The sequence below is a fragment of the Arachis ipaensis genome, chromosome B9, assembly GCF_059453495.1.
Source record: "Arachis ipaensis isolate K30076 ecotype BB chromosome B9, ASM5945349v1, whole genome shotgun sequence".
NCBI classification, from domain to species: Eukaryota; Viridiplantae; Streptophyta; class Magnoliopsida; order Fabales; family Fabaceae; genus Arachis; species Arachis ipaensis.
In genome coordinates, this window is record NC_142444.1 from 138480111 (window position 1) to 138496588 (window position 16478).

Here is a 16478-nt window from a genome sequence, read left to right on the forward strand (position 1 = left end):
TTCAAGCTCTCTAGCCTTTGCATGGCGTTAGTAACGCAGCCTTGAAGAAGCACTATCAAAGGAGGCGCCAACACTATCCAAGATTCAAGCTCTCCAACCTTACATGGCGTTAGTTACCCCAAAAGCACAAAGCGTTACTTCAAGCAACGCCAGTAACAACTAAGAGTAAAATTAAGCATGCATGCATGCAAAGCATTGAGATAAGCTTCAATGTAGTCTCTGAAGTTGCACTTGAGCCTCATAGTAGTTCTTGAACTTAAAAGTTACCTATATTCATCCCTGAAGTTGCACTCTGGGACTCAAACTTGTCCTTCCGACAATTTCTGCCCACCTGGCGCTACTGAAAAGCTGAGTTGGCAGGCTTCGTGACACGTGGGCATTACAACGGCTAGCTGATGTGGCAGAGTAAACTGTCCAGAATCAATTTGGTCCCTCAAATCAAGTTAAAACCCTAATCCCTAATTTTGAAGCTGATGAGCGGATAATTTATACGCTTTTTGGTATTGTTTTTAGTATGTTTTTAGTATATTTTAGTTAGTTTTTATTATATTTTTATTAGTTTTTAAATAAAAATCACATTTCTGGACTTTACTATGAGTTTGTATATTTTTCTATGATTTCAGGTATTTTCTGGCTGAAATTGAGGGACCTGAGCAAAAATATGAATCAGAGGCTGAAAAAGGATTGCAGATGCTGTTGGATTCTGACCTCCCTGCACTCGAAGTGGATTTTCTGGAGCTACAGAAGCTCAATTGGCGTGCTCTTAATTGCGTTGGAAAGTAGACATCCTGGGCTTTCCAGCAATATATAATAGTCTATACTTTATCCAAGATTTGATGGCCCAAACTGGCGTTCCAAGTCAGCATAGAAATTCTGGCGTCAAAACGCCAAAACTGGCATAAAAACTGGAGTTAAACGCCCAAACTGGCACAAAAGCTGGCGTTTAACTCCAAGAAAAGCCTCTACACGTGAAAGCTTCAATACTCAGCCCAAGCACACACCAAGTGGGCCCAGAAGTGGATCTCTGCATTATTTACTCATTTCTGTAAACCCTAGGTTACTAGTTCTCTATAAATAGGACTTTTGAATCTTTGATTAGTCTTATGCTATCTTAGACCTTTATGGAGGCTGGCCATTCGGCCATGCCTAGACCTTGTTCTTATGTATTTTCAACGGTGGAGTTTCTACACACCATAGATTAAGGTGTAGAGCTCTACTGTTCTTCATGAATTAATGCAAAGTACTACTGTTTTTCTATTCAATTCACGCCTACTTCTTCTCTAAGATATACACTCGTTCTTCAACTTGATGAATGTGATGATCCGTGACACTCATCATCATTCTCACCTATGAACGCGTGCCTGACAACCACTTCCGTTCTACATGCAATCAAGCTTGAATGTGTATCTCTTGGGTTTCTAATCTAAGATTAGAACCTTCGTGGTATAGGCTAAAATTATTGGCGGCAATTCCTGAGGTCCGGAAAGTCTAAGCCTTGTCTGTGGTATTCCGAGTAGGATCTGGGAAGGGATGACTGTGACGAGCTTCAAACTCGCGAGTGTTGTGCGTGTGACAGATGCAAATGGATCAATGGATCATATTCCAACATGATCGAGAACCGACAGATGATTAGCCGTGTGGTGACAGGGTATTTGGAACATTTTCACTGAGAGGACAGAAAGTAGTCATTGACAACGGTGATGCCCAATATAAAGCTTGCCATGGAAAGGAGTATGAATGATTGGAAGAAGGCAATAGGAAAGCAGAGGTTCAGAGGGAACAAAGCATCTTCATACACTTATCTGAAATTCCTACCAATGAATTACAGAAGTATCTCTATCTTTATTTTATGTTTTATTCATCTTTTTATTATCAATTCTCCATAACCATTTGAATCTGCCTGACTGAGATTTACAAGATGACCATAGCTTGCTTCAAGCCGACAGTCTCCGTGGGATCGACCCTTACTCACGTAAGGTTTATTACTTGGACGACCCAGTGCACTTGCTGGTTAGTTGTGCGGAGTTGTGACAAAGAGTTGAGATTACAATTGTGCGTACCAAGTTGTTGGCGCCATTGATGATCACAATTTCGTGCACCAAGTTTTTGGCGCCGTTGCCGGGGAAGGAACGAACAACAATTTCGCATTTGTTTCCGGCAACAACAGTGCCAAGTTTTGGTTCGGCAACAACACCAAGTTTTTGGCGCCGTTGCCGGGGATTGTTCGAGTTTGGACAACTGACGGTTCATCTTGTTGCTTAGATTAGGTAATTTTATTTTATGTTTAAGCTTTTTACTTCTTATTTTCGAAAAAAAAATTACAAAAAAAATTTTTTCTATTCTGTTCTTCAGAGTTTTTAAGAATGAATTCTAGAGTTTCATGATGATTTGTTGAAGTCTGGCTGGCTGTGAAGCCATGTCTAATCTTTTGGACCGAAGTTTCAACTTATCATCACAAGAGCTTGATGATTTCTATCAATCTTGCTGTTGAAAGTAATGATCTGTTAAAGCTTGGCTGGCCATTGGCCATGTCTAGTATTTTGGACCGAAGCTTTCACTGAAAGCTTGGCTGGCTAGTAAGCCATGTCTAATTCCTGGACCGGAGTTTTAGACTAACATTGCAATGATTCCTGGAATTCTCATTAAAAAATTTGAATCCCTTTATTTTCCTTTCCATATAATTTTCGAAAAATCACAAAAAAATTTATAAAATCATAAAAAATCAAAAATATTTTATGTTTCTTGTTTGAGTCTAGTGTCTAATTTTAAGTTTGGTGTCCTGCATGTCTTTATTTTCCTTGCATTTTTTCTCGAATATGTGCATTATGTTCTTCATTGATCTTTAAGTTATTCTTGATGATTTCCTTGCTCTGATCTTTAAATTCTCTTGTTTTGTGTCTTTTGTTGTTTCTTACATGCATTTTTAAATTGTTATAGTCCTTAGTATACAAACTTCTGAGTTTGGTGTCTTGCATGCATTGTTTATTTGATCTTAGTTGCATTTTTTATTATTTCTCATCATTTAAAAATTCAAAAATTTTTTCAAATTGTGTCTTTTCAAGTCAATAACACAGAGAATTGAAGATTCAGAACATTCAGCAGAGGAATTATACAGAAAAAGCTGGGCGTTCAAAACGCCCAGTGAAGAAGGAAAATTGGCGTTTAAACGCCAGCCAGGGTACTTGGCTGGGCGTTAAACGCCCAAAAAGGTAGCATTTTGGGCGTTAAACGCCAGAATGGATGCCATTCTAGGCATTTAACGCCAGGAGGACACTAGAGAGAAGATTTTGTTTTTAATTCAAATCTTTTTCAAGTTTTCATAAGTTTTCAAAATCAAATCTTTTTCAAATCATATCTTTTCAATCATATCCTTTCAAAATCAATTTCTTTCCGTTTTTTTTATTATTACTATTTTTGAAAATATTTGTTACAATTAATGATCTAATTAAAAATTTTCTAATTGTTACTTGCCTATTAAGAAAGGATCATATTTTAAATTCTGGAATCATATCTTTTAATTTCTTGTTAGTCAAGTAATCAACTTTAATTTTAAAACTTTCCTTTTTTTTTAAATTCTCAATTCATATCTTTTCAATCACATCTTTTTCAAAATTAAGTTTCAATCATATCTCCTTGATTTCTAATTTCAAAATCTTTTTCAAAAATCACTTAATTTCTTTCCCAATCTTGATTTTCGAAAATCATCAATCAAATTTTCAAGTTTCTTTTTATTATTTCAAAATCTTTTTAATTTATTTTCGAAAATTCTTCCCCTCTTCTTACATCCTTCTATTTAAAGAACTAACACCTCTCCATTATCAACAATTCGAACTCTATCTCTCTTGATAAGTTCGAATTCTCTCTTCTCTACCTCATCCTTCTATTTTTATTTTTCTCTGACACCTCAAGAAATCTCTATACTGTGACATAGAGGATTCTATATTTTCTTCCCCTCTCTTTTCATATGAGCAGAAGCAAGGACAAAGGCATTCTTGTTGAAGCTGATCCTGAACCTGAAAGGACCTTGAAGAGAAAGTTAAGAGAAGCTAAAGTACTACTCTCTATAGAGGACCTAACAGAACTTTTCAAACAAGAAGAAGCCATGGCAGCCGAAAACAACAACAATGCCAATAATGCAAGGAAGGTGCTTGGTGACTTTACTACACCTACTCCTGACTTCTATGGGAGAAGCATCTCAATCCCTGCCATTGGAGCAAACAACTTTGAGCTTAAGCCTCAATTAGTTTCTCTGATGCAACAGAATTGCAAGTTTTATGGATTTTCATTGGAAGATCCTCATCAGTTCTTAGCTGAATTCTTGCAAATCTGTGACACTGTCAAGACCAATGGGGTTGATCCCGAGGTCTAAAAGCTTATGCTTTTTCCCTTTGCTGTAAGAGACAGAGCTAGAACATGGTTGGATTCACAACCTAAAGAAAGCCTGAACTCTTGGAAAAAGCTAGTCAATGCCTTCTTGGCAAAGTTCTTTCCACCTCAAAAATTGAGCAAGCTTAGAGTGGAAGTCCAAACCTTCAGACAGAAGGAAGGTGAATCCCTCTATGAATCTTGGGAAAGATACAAACAATTGATCAGAAGGTGTCATTCTGACATGCTTTCAGAATGGAGCATCATAGGTATCTTCTATGATGGTCTATCTGAACTGTCCAAGATGTCATTGAACAGCTCTGCTGGAGGATCTCTTCATCTGAAGAAGACGCCTGCAGAAGCTCAAGAACTCATTGAAATGGTTGCAAATAACCAATTCATGTACACTTCTGAAAGGAATCTTGTGAATAATGGGACAAATCAGAAGAAAGGAGTTCTTGAAATTGATACTCTGAATGCCATATTGGCTCAGAACAAAATATTGACTCAACAAGTCAATATGATTTCTCAAAGTCTATCTGGAATGCAAGCAGCAACAGGCAGTACCAAAGAAGCTTCATCTGAAGAAGAAGCTTATGATCCTGAGAACCCAGCAAGGGAAGAGGTGAATTATATGGGAGAACCCTATGGAAACACCTATAATCCTTCATGGAGAAATCATCCAAACTTCTCATGGAAGGATCAACAGAGGCCTCAACAAGGCTTCAACAACAATGGTAGAAGAAATAGGTTTAGCAATAGCAAGCTCTTTCCATCATCTTCTCAGCAATAGACAGAGAATTCTAAGCAGAACCATTCTGACTTAGCAACCATAGTCTCTGATCTAATTAAAACCACTCAAAGTTTCATGACTGAAACAAGGTCCTCCATTAGAAATTTGGAGGCACAAGTGGGTCAGCTGAGCAAGAAAGTTACTGAACTCCCTCCTAGTACTCTTCCAAGCAATACAGAAGAGAATCCAAAAGGAGAGTGCAAGGCCATCAACATAATCCACACGGCCGAACTTGGAGAGGAGGAAGAGCCAGTGATCTCCACTGAGGAAGACCTCAATGGACGTCCACTGGCCTCCAAGGAATTCCCTAATGAGGAACCATAGGAATCTGAGGCTCACACTGAGACCATAGAGATTCCATTGAATTTACTTTTGCCATTCATGAGCTCTGATGAGTATTCTTCCTCTGAAGAGGATGAAGATGTTACTGAAGAACAAGTTGCTAAGTACCTTGGAGCAATCATGAAGCTAAATGCCAAGTTATTTGGTAATGAGACATGGGAGGATGAACTCCCCTTGCTCACCAAAGAACTGGATAACTTGACTAGGCAAAAATTACCTCTAAAGAGACAAGATCCTGGAAAGTTCTCAATACCTTGTACCATAGGCACCATGACCTTTGAGAAGGCTCTGTGTGATCTAGGGTCAAGCATAAACCTCATGCCTCTCTCTGTAATGGAGAAGCTAGGAATCATTGAGGTACAAGCTGCAAAAATCTCACTAGAGATGGCAGACAATTCAAGGAAACAGGCTTATGGACTTGTAGAGGATGTCTTAGTAAAGGTTGAAGACCACTACATCCCTGCTGATTTCATAATCCTAGATACTGGGAAGTGTATGGATGAATCCATCATCCTTGGCAGACCCTTCCTAGCCACAGCAAGAGCTGTGATTGATGTTGACAGAGGAGAATTGGTCCTTCAAGTGAATGTGGACTTCCTTGTGTTTAAAGCTCAAGGATCTACCTCTGTAACCATGGAGAGGAAGCATGAAAAGCTTCTCTCAATACAGAGTCAAACAAAATCCCCACATTCAAACTCTAAGTTTGGTGTTGGGAGGCCACAACCAAACTCTAAGTTTGGTGTTGAGAGGCCATCATCATGCTCTGAGTATCTATGAGGCTCTATGAGAGCCCACTATCAAGCTACTGACATTAAAGAAGCGCTTGTTGGGAGGCAACCCAATTTTACTTATCTATGTTAAATTTCTATTTTCTATTGTTATTTTATGTTTTCTGTAGGTTGATGATCATGTGAAGTCACAAAAACAATTTAAAAAGCAAAAACAAACTGAAAAATAGAATGAAAAATAGCACACCCTGGAGAAGAAGGCTACTGGCGTTTAAATGCCAGTAAGGGCAGCAAAATAGGCGTTAAACGCCCAGTCTGGCACCATTCTGGGCGTTTAACGCCAAAAAAGGGCAAGAAGCTGGCGTTAAACGCCAGAAATGGGCAGCAACATGGCGTTTAACGCCAGGGTCAAAGAGGCCCCTAAAATCAAGAGCCACGTGACTTTCTAAGTGAGTCACGCATTTGTACTTGTGTGTACGAATAATGGCTGAAAGTCTTCTTGTGCGTACGCACAGGAAGGTGTGCATATGCACACACAGCAGTGTGTTCTTCCTCTTTGTTTCTTCATGAAATCTCCCACTTTTCATGCTTTCTTCCACTTTTCCAAAGTCATCCTTGCCTATTGGACCTGAAATCACTTGACAAAATATATCACGGCATCGAATAGAATAAAAGCATAATTAAATTAATTAATTAAAGCATAAAAAGCATGTTTTCAATAATTAGGTACAATTTAGAGAGAATTCACAAAAGCATGCTATTCAAGTGAATAAATGCAAGTTTATGTGATGAAATCCACTCAATTCAAGAAAAAAATTATCATCGAATATGGACTCATCAATTTTTCCACACTTAAACAATAGCATGTCCTCATGCTAATCACAAAGGAAAAGGATCAAAGGAAAAATAACTTATTGAATGAGACTACTTATATGCATGCAACTACTTCTATCAATTGATGTGATCAAAATAAACAAAAAACTTTCCAAGAAAGATTATAGACATATAGGGCTAAAACAAAGAATTAGTTCATTGTAATCACAATCCCATGAATTGATTCGAGCTTTCAAAAAGAATATAGTAACTTGCAAGATGATACAAAATAAGAGACGTGGAGATATAGAATTGAACAATCGAACCCCTCACTAGATATGTATACACTCTAATAGCTTAGTGCATGTTTAATGTTTAATCACTCAATTCTCCTCTAATCCTGCTTTCTAGGATTTGCTCTTCATCTAACAATTAATAAATATTTAATGTATGTATGCAAGTATCATGAGGACTTATCAGGGTTGTAATGGGGTTAGGATTAAGGTAGGATAAATATGGTCAAGTGGACTAAGAAATTAAATCTTTGATTAGCTTAAGTATCCACCGAACTTATATCAACCTAATCACTATGATGCAATCTAACTACCCATTATTCTCCTTTTCCACACATTCATGCATTCTTTGCCATTCAAATCACATATATATTCATTATCCACACACAATATATATATATATATTCTTATTTCATTTTTTTTCTTCATTTTTTCCCTTTCCTTTTTTGGAAAAATATATGTATATGTACAAAAGATAAATGCATATGGTTTAAGCAATTGACATATGAATGTGCACGCATTTTCCAAAATTTTCAATGAATATCCAAAGTAAACTTTTATTTTCTACCGATGTTTTTCAAAACTCTCCCACACTTAAATGATACACATCCCTCAACCTAAGCTAATCAAAGATGCAAATTACAGACATTCATGGTTTTTTTCTTAGGGTTGTGATGTGCTAATATTAAGAACAAAAAAGGATTCTAGTTCAGTATGTTGATTCTTGAACACAGCTACTTTATGAGTATTGGCCGTGGCCCTAAGCATTTTGTTTTATAGTATTACCACCGGATACATAAATGCCACAGACACATAACTGGGTGAATCTTTTCAGATTGTGACTCAGCTTTGCTACAGTCCCCAGTTAGAGGTGCCCAGAGTTCTTAAGCACACTCTTTTTTCTTTGGACCACGACTTTAACCGCTCAGTCTCAAGCTTTTCACTTGACACCTTCACGCTACAAGCACATGGTTAGGGACAACTTGATTTAGCCGCTTAGGCCAGGATTTTATTCCTTTGGGCCCTCCTATCCATTAATACTCAAAGTCTTGGATCCTTTTTACCCTTGCCTTTTAGTTTAAAGGGTTACTGGCTTTTTCTGCTTGCTTTTTCTTTTTCTTTCTTTTTCTTTATTTTTTGCCATTTTTTTCGCAAGCTTTGTTTTTCACTGCTTTTTCTCGCTTCAAGAATCAATTTTATGATTTTTCAGATTATCAATAACATTTCTCTTTTTTCATTATTCTTTCAAGAGCCAACAATTTTAACATTCATAAACTTCACTATCATAAATATGCACTGTTCAAGCATTCATTCAGAAAATAAAAAAGTATTGCCACCACATCAAAATAATTAAACTATTTTCAAGATAGAATTCAAAATTCATGTACTTCTTTTTCTTTTTTTTTTCAGAAAATATTTTTCATTTAAGAAAGGTGAAAGATTCATGGAACAATCATAGCTGTAAGACATAGACACTAAACACTAATGATCATGTAATGAAGACACAAACATAGTCAAAACATAGCATAAAAACTGAAAACAGAAAAGAAAATAAATAAGGAGATTAAAGAACGGGTCCACCTTAGTGATGGTGGCTTCTTCTTCCTTTTGAAGAACCAATGGAGTTCTTTAGCTCCTCTATGTCTCTTCCTTGCCTTTGTTGCTCTTCCCTCATGGCTCTTGTTGAGGTCCATGAGTGGGCTCTCTTGTTTGCTCCATCCTCTTTCTAGTGATGGGCTTTTGAGATGAATCTCTCCATCTCCCATGACTCAAAATTGGAAGCAACTGTCTTCCCTTTCCTCTTCCTAGAGGTTTCTTCGGCCTTAGGTGCCATTAATGGTTATGAAAAAATAAAAAGCAGAGCTTTTTCCCACACCAAACTTTAAGAGGTTTGCTCGTCCTCGAGTAAAATAAGAAGAAAAGAGTAGAAGAAGAAATGGAGGATATGGAAGGGTATGAATGATTCGGCCAAGGGGGTTATGAAGTGTTTGTGATGTGTGAAAGTGGAGGAGTAAAGAGGGGTATTTAAAGGGTAAGGGAGAAGGGAAATTCGTGTGATAGGGGGTGGGTTTGGGAGGGAAATGGATGTGATAGGTGAATGGTATATAAGAAAGAGTGTATTGGAATGTGTGAAAAGGAGAGAGAGAAATAATTGGGGTAGGTGGAGATCCTGTGGGGTCCACAGATCCTGAGGTGTCAAGGATTTCTCATCCCTGCACCTTTCTGGCGTTTAAACGCCCTCTGTGTGTCATTTTCGGTGTTTAACGCCAGCCAGACACCCTTTTCTGGCGTTAAACGCCAGTCTGGGTGCCAATTCTGGTGTTTAACGCCCAGAATGTTGCCAGACTGGGCGTTAAACGCCCATTCTGCTATCCTTACTGATGTTTAAATGCCAGTAAGCCTGTCCTCCAGGGTGTGCTATTTTTATGCTGTTTTTGATTCTGCTTTAATTCTGCAGCTGTTTTTGTGACTCCACATGATCATCAACCTAAAGAAAACATAAACTAACAATGGAAAATGAAATGAAAAAGTAATTAACATGAATAAATAAGATTGGGTTGCCTCCCAATAAGCACTTCTTTACTGTCTTTAGCTGGACTTTTATTGAGCTTTTAATTTAGTCTCAGTTTTGAGCACTCTTACTCAACATTGCTTTCAAGATAATGTTTGACTCTCTGTCCATTAACAATAAATTTTTTGTCAGAGTCAATATCCTGAAGCTCTACATATCCATATGGTGACACACTTGTAATCACATATGGTCCCTTCCACCGGGATTTCAATTTCCCAGGGAACAATCTGAGCCTAGAGTTAAACAGCAGAACCTTCTATCCTGGCTCAAAGACTCTAGATGACAGCTTTCTGTCATGCCATCTTTTTGCTTTTTCCTTGTAATTTTTAGCATTTTCTAAAGCATTGAGTCTGAACTCCTCCAGCTCATTCAACTGGAGTAATCTTTTCTCTCCAGCTACCTTAGTATTAAGGTTTAGGAACTTGGTTACCCAGTAGGCCTTGTGTTCCAGTTCCACTGGCAGATGACAGGCTTTTCCATACACAAGCTGGTATGGAGAGGTCCCTATAGGAGTCTTGAATGCGGTTCTGTATGCCCACAGAGCGACATCCAGACTTCTTGCCCAATCCCTTCTACGGGCACTTACAGTCCGTTCCAAGATTCGTTTTAGTTCTCTATTTGAGACTTCAGCGTGCCCATTTGTCTGTGGATGATATGGAGTCGCCACTTTATGGTTAATTCTGTATCGGACCAGAGCAGAGTCAAGCTGTTTATTGTAGAAATGAGTGCCTCCATCACTGATCAGTACCATAGGGACACCAAACCTGCTGAAAATATGCTTCTGGAGGAACTTCATCACTGTCTTAGTATCACTGTCTTAGTATCATTAGATACATAGTCTACTACCACCAGAATATAAGTGTTTGAATATGATGGTGGGAAAGGCCCCATGAAGTCAATACCCCATACATCAAACAACTCAATCTCTAAGATCCCTTGCTGAGGCATGGCATAACCGTGAGGTAGATTACCAGCTCTCTGGCAACTGTCACAGTTACGTACAAACTCTTAGGAGTCTCTATAGAGAGTAGGCCAGTAGAAGCCACATTAGAAGACCTTTGTGGCTGTTCGCTCACCTCTGAAATGTCCTCCATATTGTGATCTATGGCAATGCCATAGGATCTTCTGTGCTTCTTCTCTAGGCACACATATACTGATTATTCCGTCTGCACATCTCTTAAAGAGATATGGTTCATCCCACAAGTAGTACTTTGCATCAGAAACCAATTTTTTTGTTTGCTGCTTACTGTACTCTTTGGGTATGAATCTCACAGCTTTATAGTTTGCAATGTCTGTAAACCATGGTATTTCATGAATGGCAAAGAGTTGCTCATCCGGAAAGGTTTCAAGGATCTCAGTAGGAGGGAGGGACGCTCCTACTACAGGTTGAATCTGGGACAAGTGATCAGCTACTTGGTTCTCTGTCTCTTTTCTGTCTCTTATTTCTATATCAAACTCTTGCAGAAGCAACACCCATCTTATGAGTCTGGGTTTTGAATCCTGTTTTGTGAGGAGATATTTTAGAGCAGCATGGTTAGTGTATACAATCACTTTTGATCCTACTAAATAAGATCTGAACTTGTCAATGGCATAAACCACTACAAGTAACTCCTTTTCTGTGGTTGTGTAATTCTTCTACGCGTCATTTAAAACATGACTAGCATAATAAATGACATGCAGAAGCTTGTCATGCCTCTGTCCCAATACTGCACCAATGGCATGGTCACTGGCATCACACATTAGTTTGAATGGTAATATCCAATCTGGTGCAGAGATGACTGGTGTTGTGACCAGCTTAGCTTTCAGAGTCTCAAACACCTGCAGACACTGTGTCAAAGACAAATGGTGTATCAGCAGCTAGCAGATTGCTCAGAGGTTTTGCAATTTTTGAAAAATCCTTTATAAACCTCCTATAGAATCCTGCATGCCCCAGAAAGCTTCTGATTGCCTTAACATTGGCAGGTGGTGGTAATTTTTCAATTACCTCTACCTAAGCTTGCTCCACCTCTATTCTCTTGTTCGAAATTTTGTGCCCAAGGACAATTCCTTCAGTCACCAGAAAGCGACATTTCTTCCAGCTTAAAACCAGGTTAGTCTATTGGCACCTTTTCAGAACAAGTGCTAGATGGTCAAGACAGGAGCTGAATGAGTCTCCAAATACTGAGAAGTCATCCATGAAGACTCCCAGAAATTTCTCTACCATATCAGAGAAGATAGAGAGCATGCACCTCTGAAAGGTTGCAGGTGCATTGCACAGACCAAATGGCATCCTTCTGTAGGCAAGTACTCCAGATGGACATGTGAATGTTATTTTCTCTTGGTCCTGAGGATCTACTGCAATTTGGTTGTAACCTGAATAGCCATCCAAAAAGCAGTAGTATTCATGGCCTGCTAGTCTCTCTAGCATCTGGTTTATGAATGGTAAAGGAAAATGATCCTTCCTGGTGGCTGTATTGAGCCTTCTGTAGTCAATACACATACGCCACCCTGTAACTATTCTTGTAGTAAATAGTTCATTCTTTTCATTATGAACCGCTGTCATGCCTCCCTTCTTGGGGACAACTTGGACAGGTGACGAATGGATTTTTGACGGTTTAGAATTTCACAAATGAATTCTCGTTGCAAGTATAGTTTCTAAACCAATCACTAATCCTTTCATACAAAAATTTGTTTGTCACAAGTACAAACCCCTAAAATCTATAAACCGAAGTATTTAAACCTCGGGTCGTCTCTCAAAGGACTTGCAAGGTAGTGTTCTTGTTATTGGTTATGGACTTGTTTATTTTGGGGTTTTGGATGAGGAATGTGAATAGTAAATGGTAGGAAAACTTTATTCACAAAATGGTCTTGGCAAGGTTTGGTTGTCAAGGGTCTTCATCATTATCACTAGCCACAAGTATGGTAGTTGCAAGGATTAATCCCACTTAGTCATCCTTAAATCGATTAACAAAGGAAAGTCAAGTGAGTTATATCAATCCTAGTCCATAAGTCCTAGCTTTCCACTAATTGGATTAATGAAGGCTAGAGTTAATGGCTATCAACTATCAATCAATTGGACACTAGTGACTCAAGAAATCCTAAGTTACCTTCTCAAGCCAAGAACATAAAATTCTAGTCTAAAATTCTTCCAAGCATTTAATCAAACACTTGGAAGGCACAAAAGAAAAGTATAGTCAATCACAACAAGAATGAATTCTAACTACAATTGAATGTAAAGAATTAACAAAAACAATCAAGGAAATCACAATTATCATGAATTACCTCAAATTGCATTATTGAAAGAAAATAAAGAGAACAAGAGTATCATGATTACAAAACCTAGAAACAAAATAAGAGAAATTACAACAAGAGAATAGGGATAGAGAGAAGAACCAAAGTGTAGCAATCATCAATTGAAGGTAGAAGTAGAAGGAGACTTGAATTAAACCTAGAACTATGAGATCCTAATCTAACCCTAATTCCTAATCCTAATCTTAGAGAGAAGAGAGAGCTTCTCTCTCTTGAAACTAACTACAAAGCTAAACCAAACTAATTGGTAACTAACATATGTTTCCCTCTTCACTCCTTGGGTTAAATAGCATCAGAAATGAGTTGGATTGGGCCCACAAGGCTTTAGAATTCGTTGGCCACGTTTTGCTTTAAGTGAACTAGGTGGCAGCAACGGTGCGTGCGCGTACTTTGCGTGTGCGCGCCACCATACGTATAGCAAATATGGCAAATCTTATATCGTTTCGAAGCCCCGGATGTTAGCTTTCCAACCCAACTGGAACCGCATCAATTGGACCTCTGTAGCTCAAGTTATGGTCGTTTAAGTGCAAAGAGGTCGGCTTGACAGCTTTCCGGTTCTTTCATTTCTTCATGAGTTCTCCACCTTTTCATGCTTCTTTCTTCATTCCCTTGATCCAATCTTTGCCTTCTAAATCTGAAATCACTTAGCAAACATATCAAGGCATCTAATGGAATCAAGGAGAATTAAATTTAGCTATTTTAAGACCTAAAAAACATGTTTTCACTCTTAAGCACAATTAAAGGAGAATATACAAAACCATGTTATTTCATTGAATAAATGTGGGTAAAATGTGATAAAATCCCCTAAATTCAATACAAGATAAACCGTCAAATTGGAGTTTGTCAACCTCCCCACACTTAAACCAAGCATGTCCTCATGCTTAAGCCAAGAGAAAGCAAAGGGCATCAACATTTATTCAATGTAACCTATCTATATGCATCCTATCTACATGAATGCAACTAGATGCACAATGGTTGTACCTACTTGGTTAAAAATAAATCAATCCTCCAAGTCATTCATGCACAAGTAGGGTCAAGATCATATAACGATTCATGAATCCTACCAATTCAAATATAAAAATTGAAGTTCAAGTAGACTTGCGAGAAGAACGCTCATGAAAGCCGGGAATCAAGGAATTGAGCATCGAACCCTCACCGGAAGTGTTTGCACTCTAGTCGCTCGGTGTTTGGGGTTGATTCTCTCAATTCTCCCCTAATCATGCTTTCCAAGATTTGTTTTTCTTCTAACAATCAACAATTATTCAATGCATGCATACATGTATCATGAGGTCTTTTCTTTAGGTTGTAATGGGGCTAGGGTCAAGGTAGGATCATATATGGCTAGTGGACTTAGGATTTGAATCTTTGATTAACTTAAACTTTCCCACCTAACCTATATAATGACCTATACAATTAAGTACTAATCTAACTACCCATTCCTCACTTTTTCACATACTCATGCATTTTCTTTTCATTTCACAACACTTATGCATTGATTCTTATTGAGCTTCACTTTGGGGCATTTTGTCCCCTTTATTGCTTTTCTTTTTTTTTCTTTCTTTTTCTATATACATTTTTTTTTCTTTTCTTTTCTTTTTTTCTTTTTCACTTTTATTTCTTTTTCTTTCAAACTATATACAAGAACATTAATGCATAAGGTCTATATATTTAATCAATACATGAGTATGTACCAATTCTCCAATATAAAAATACAAAACACAAACACCCTTTTATCCCAACCAATGTCCCAAAGTTTTCCCACTCTTGGATGACACTCACACTCACTAGCCTAAGCCAATCAAAGATCCAAATAAAGGACATTCATTGTTTTCCGCTTTAAGGCTTGTAATGTGCTAAAATAAGAACAAGTGGGTTAAGCGTAGGCTCAAAATCGGCTAACAAAGGAGAGTAAAAGGTAAGGCTATTTGGATAAGTGAGCTAATGAAATGATGGCCTCAATCATATAAATGCATGAATACAAGGAATAATGGGACATATAGATTCAAACAAATCAAAGATTACAATCATAGAAAGAGAACAATTACACGCAAGAAGGAAAATAAGTGGTTTTAAGATGTAACCACACCATTAGGCTCAAATCTCACAAGCTTGTGTTCTTAGCTCAAAACCATGTTCCAAAATAAATTCTTTCAAGCAAGTTCAACAAAAATTTTCAAATTGGTAGGTTACCCTAAAACGGTTTCTTGGAAAGAAAATCATCACCCTAACCAAGTAGTCCTAATAACAAAGAAGTGGTAAAAATATGTACAAATTCTAACTAACATGCAACCTATCATGCAATGCAATAGCTAATCTAACAACGACAAAAATTAAAAATTGGTGTTGAAAGGAAATTGTTACCCATGGAGATCGGTCGGACGACCTCCCCACACTTAGAAATTTGCACCATCCTCGGTGCATGCAAAGAAGAGCAAGGTGGGCGGGTTTCTACAATTGATGAGCTCCTTCAAAAGGTTGTGCGGGTGAACTTATTTGTTGTCCCATTTGAAAGCTTTTCCGTTTCCTCCTTTCTTGGTGGCCAGCCGAAAAGGAGAGAAAAAGAAAGAAAATTAAGCCTACAAAAAAGATATCAAAATAAATAGAACATAGGCGGGGGCTAATGCCAAATAAGAGTATGATTCTCTACTACATGGTAGCTACAACATGTGAGTGAGAAATCAATATAAGCAAAAGGCATATCAACTGATATTTGATGCAAGAGTAAAGTTAAGGCATGGAGAGTATATCGAGCATCAAGATCAAATAAGAATTGACACAAACAAGATTAGTGATACGCATGAAAGCATTTGATTCTATCCTAACTCAATGATGAAGCGGTACAAGAAAAAAACAAAGGGTAATGAATTAGGAAGGACTAAAGCACTAATCTTGTGTGTTGACAAATATTACAATTAATGTAACAAGTCATGAAGCACCAAAACAAATGCAAGAAATTCTCAACAATTGAGTGAGAGAATTCAACACCATTATTAAAATGGGAAATTTAGAAAATAAAATGAGAACAAATAGAATTAAAATTCAAAGAATAAAAGTATGCAAATGTAATAGACAAAAGGAAATGGAAGAAGAGAAAATTTTTTTTTTTAAATTTTATTTATTTATTATTATATATTTTTGTTTTTATTATAAATTTTTTTTTATTTTTTTTATTTACATTAAAAGAGAAAAGAAAAAAAAATCTTTCAAGAGAGGAAGAAGAAAAAAAATGAGAAAGAAAGAAGAAGAGAAGAGGAAAGAAGGAGAAAGGAGGGAGGAGAAAAGCA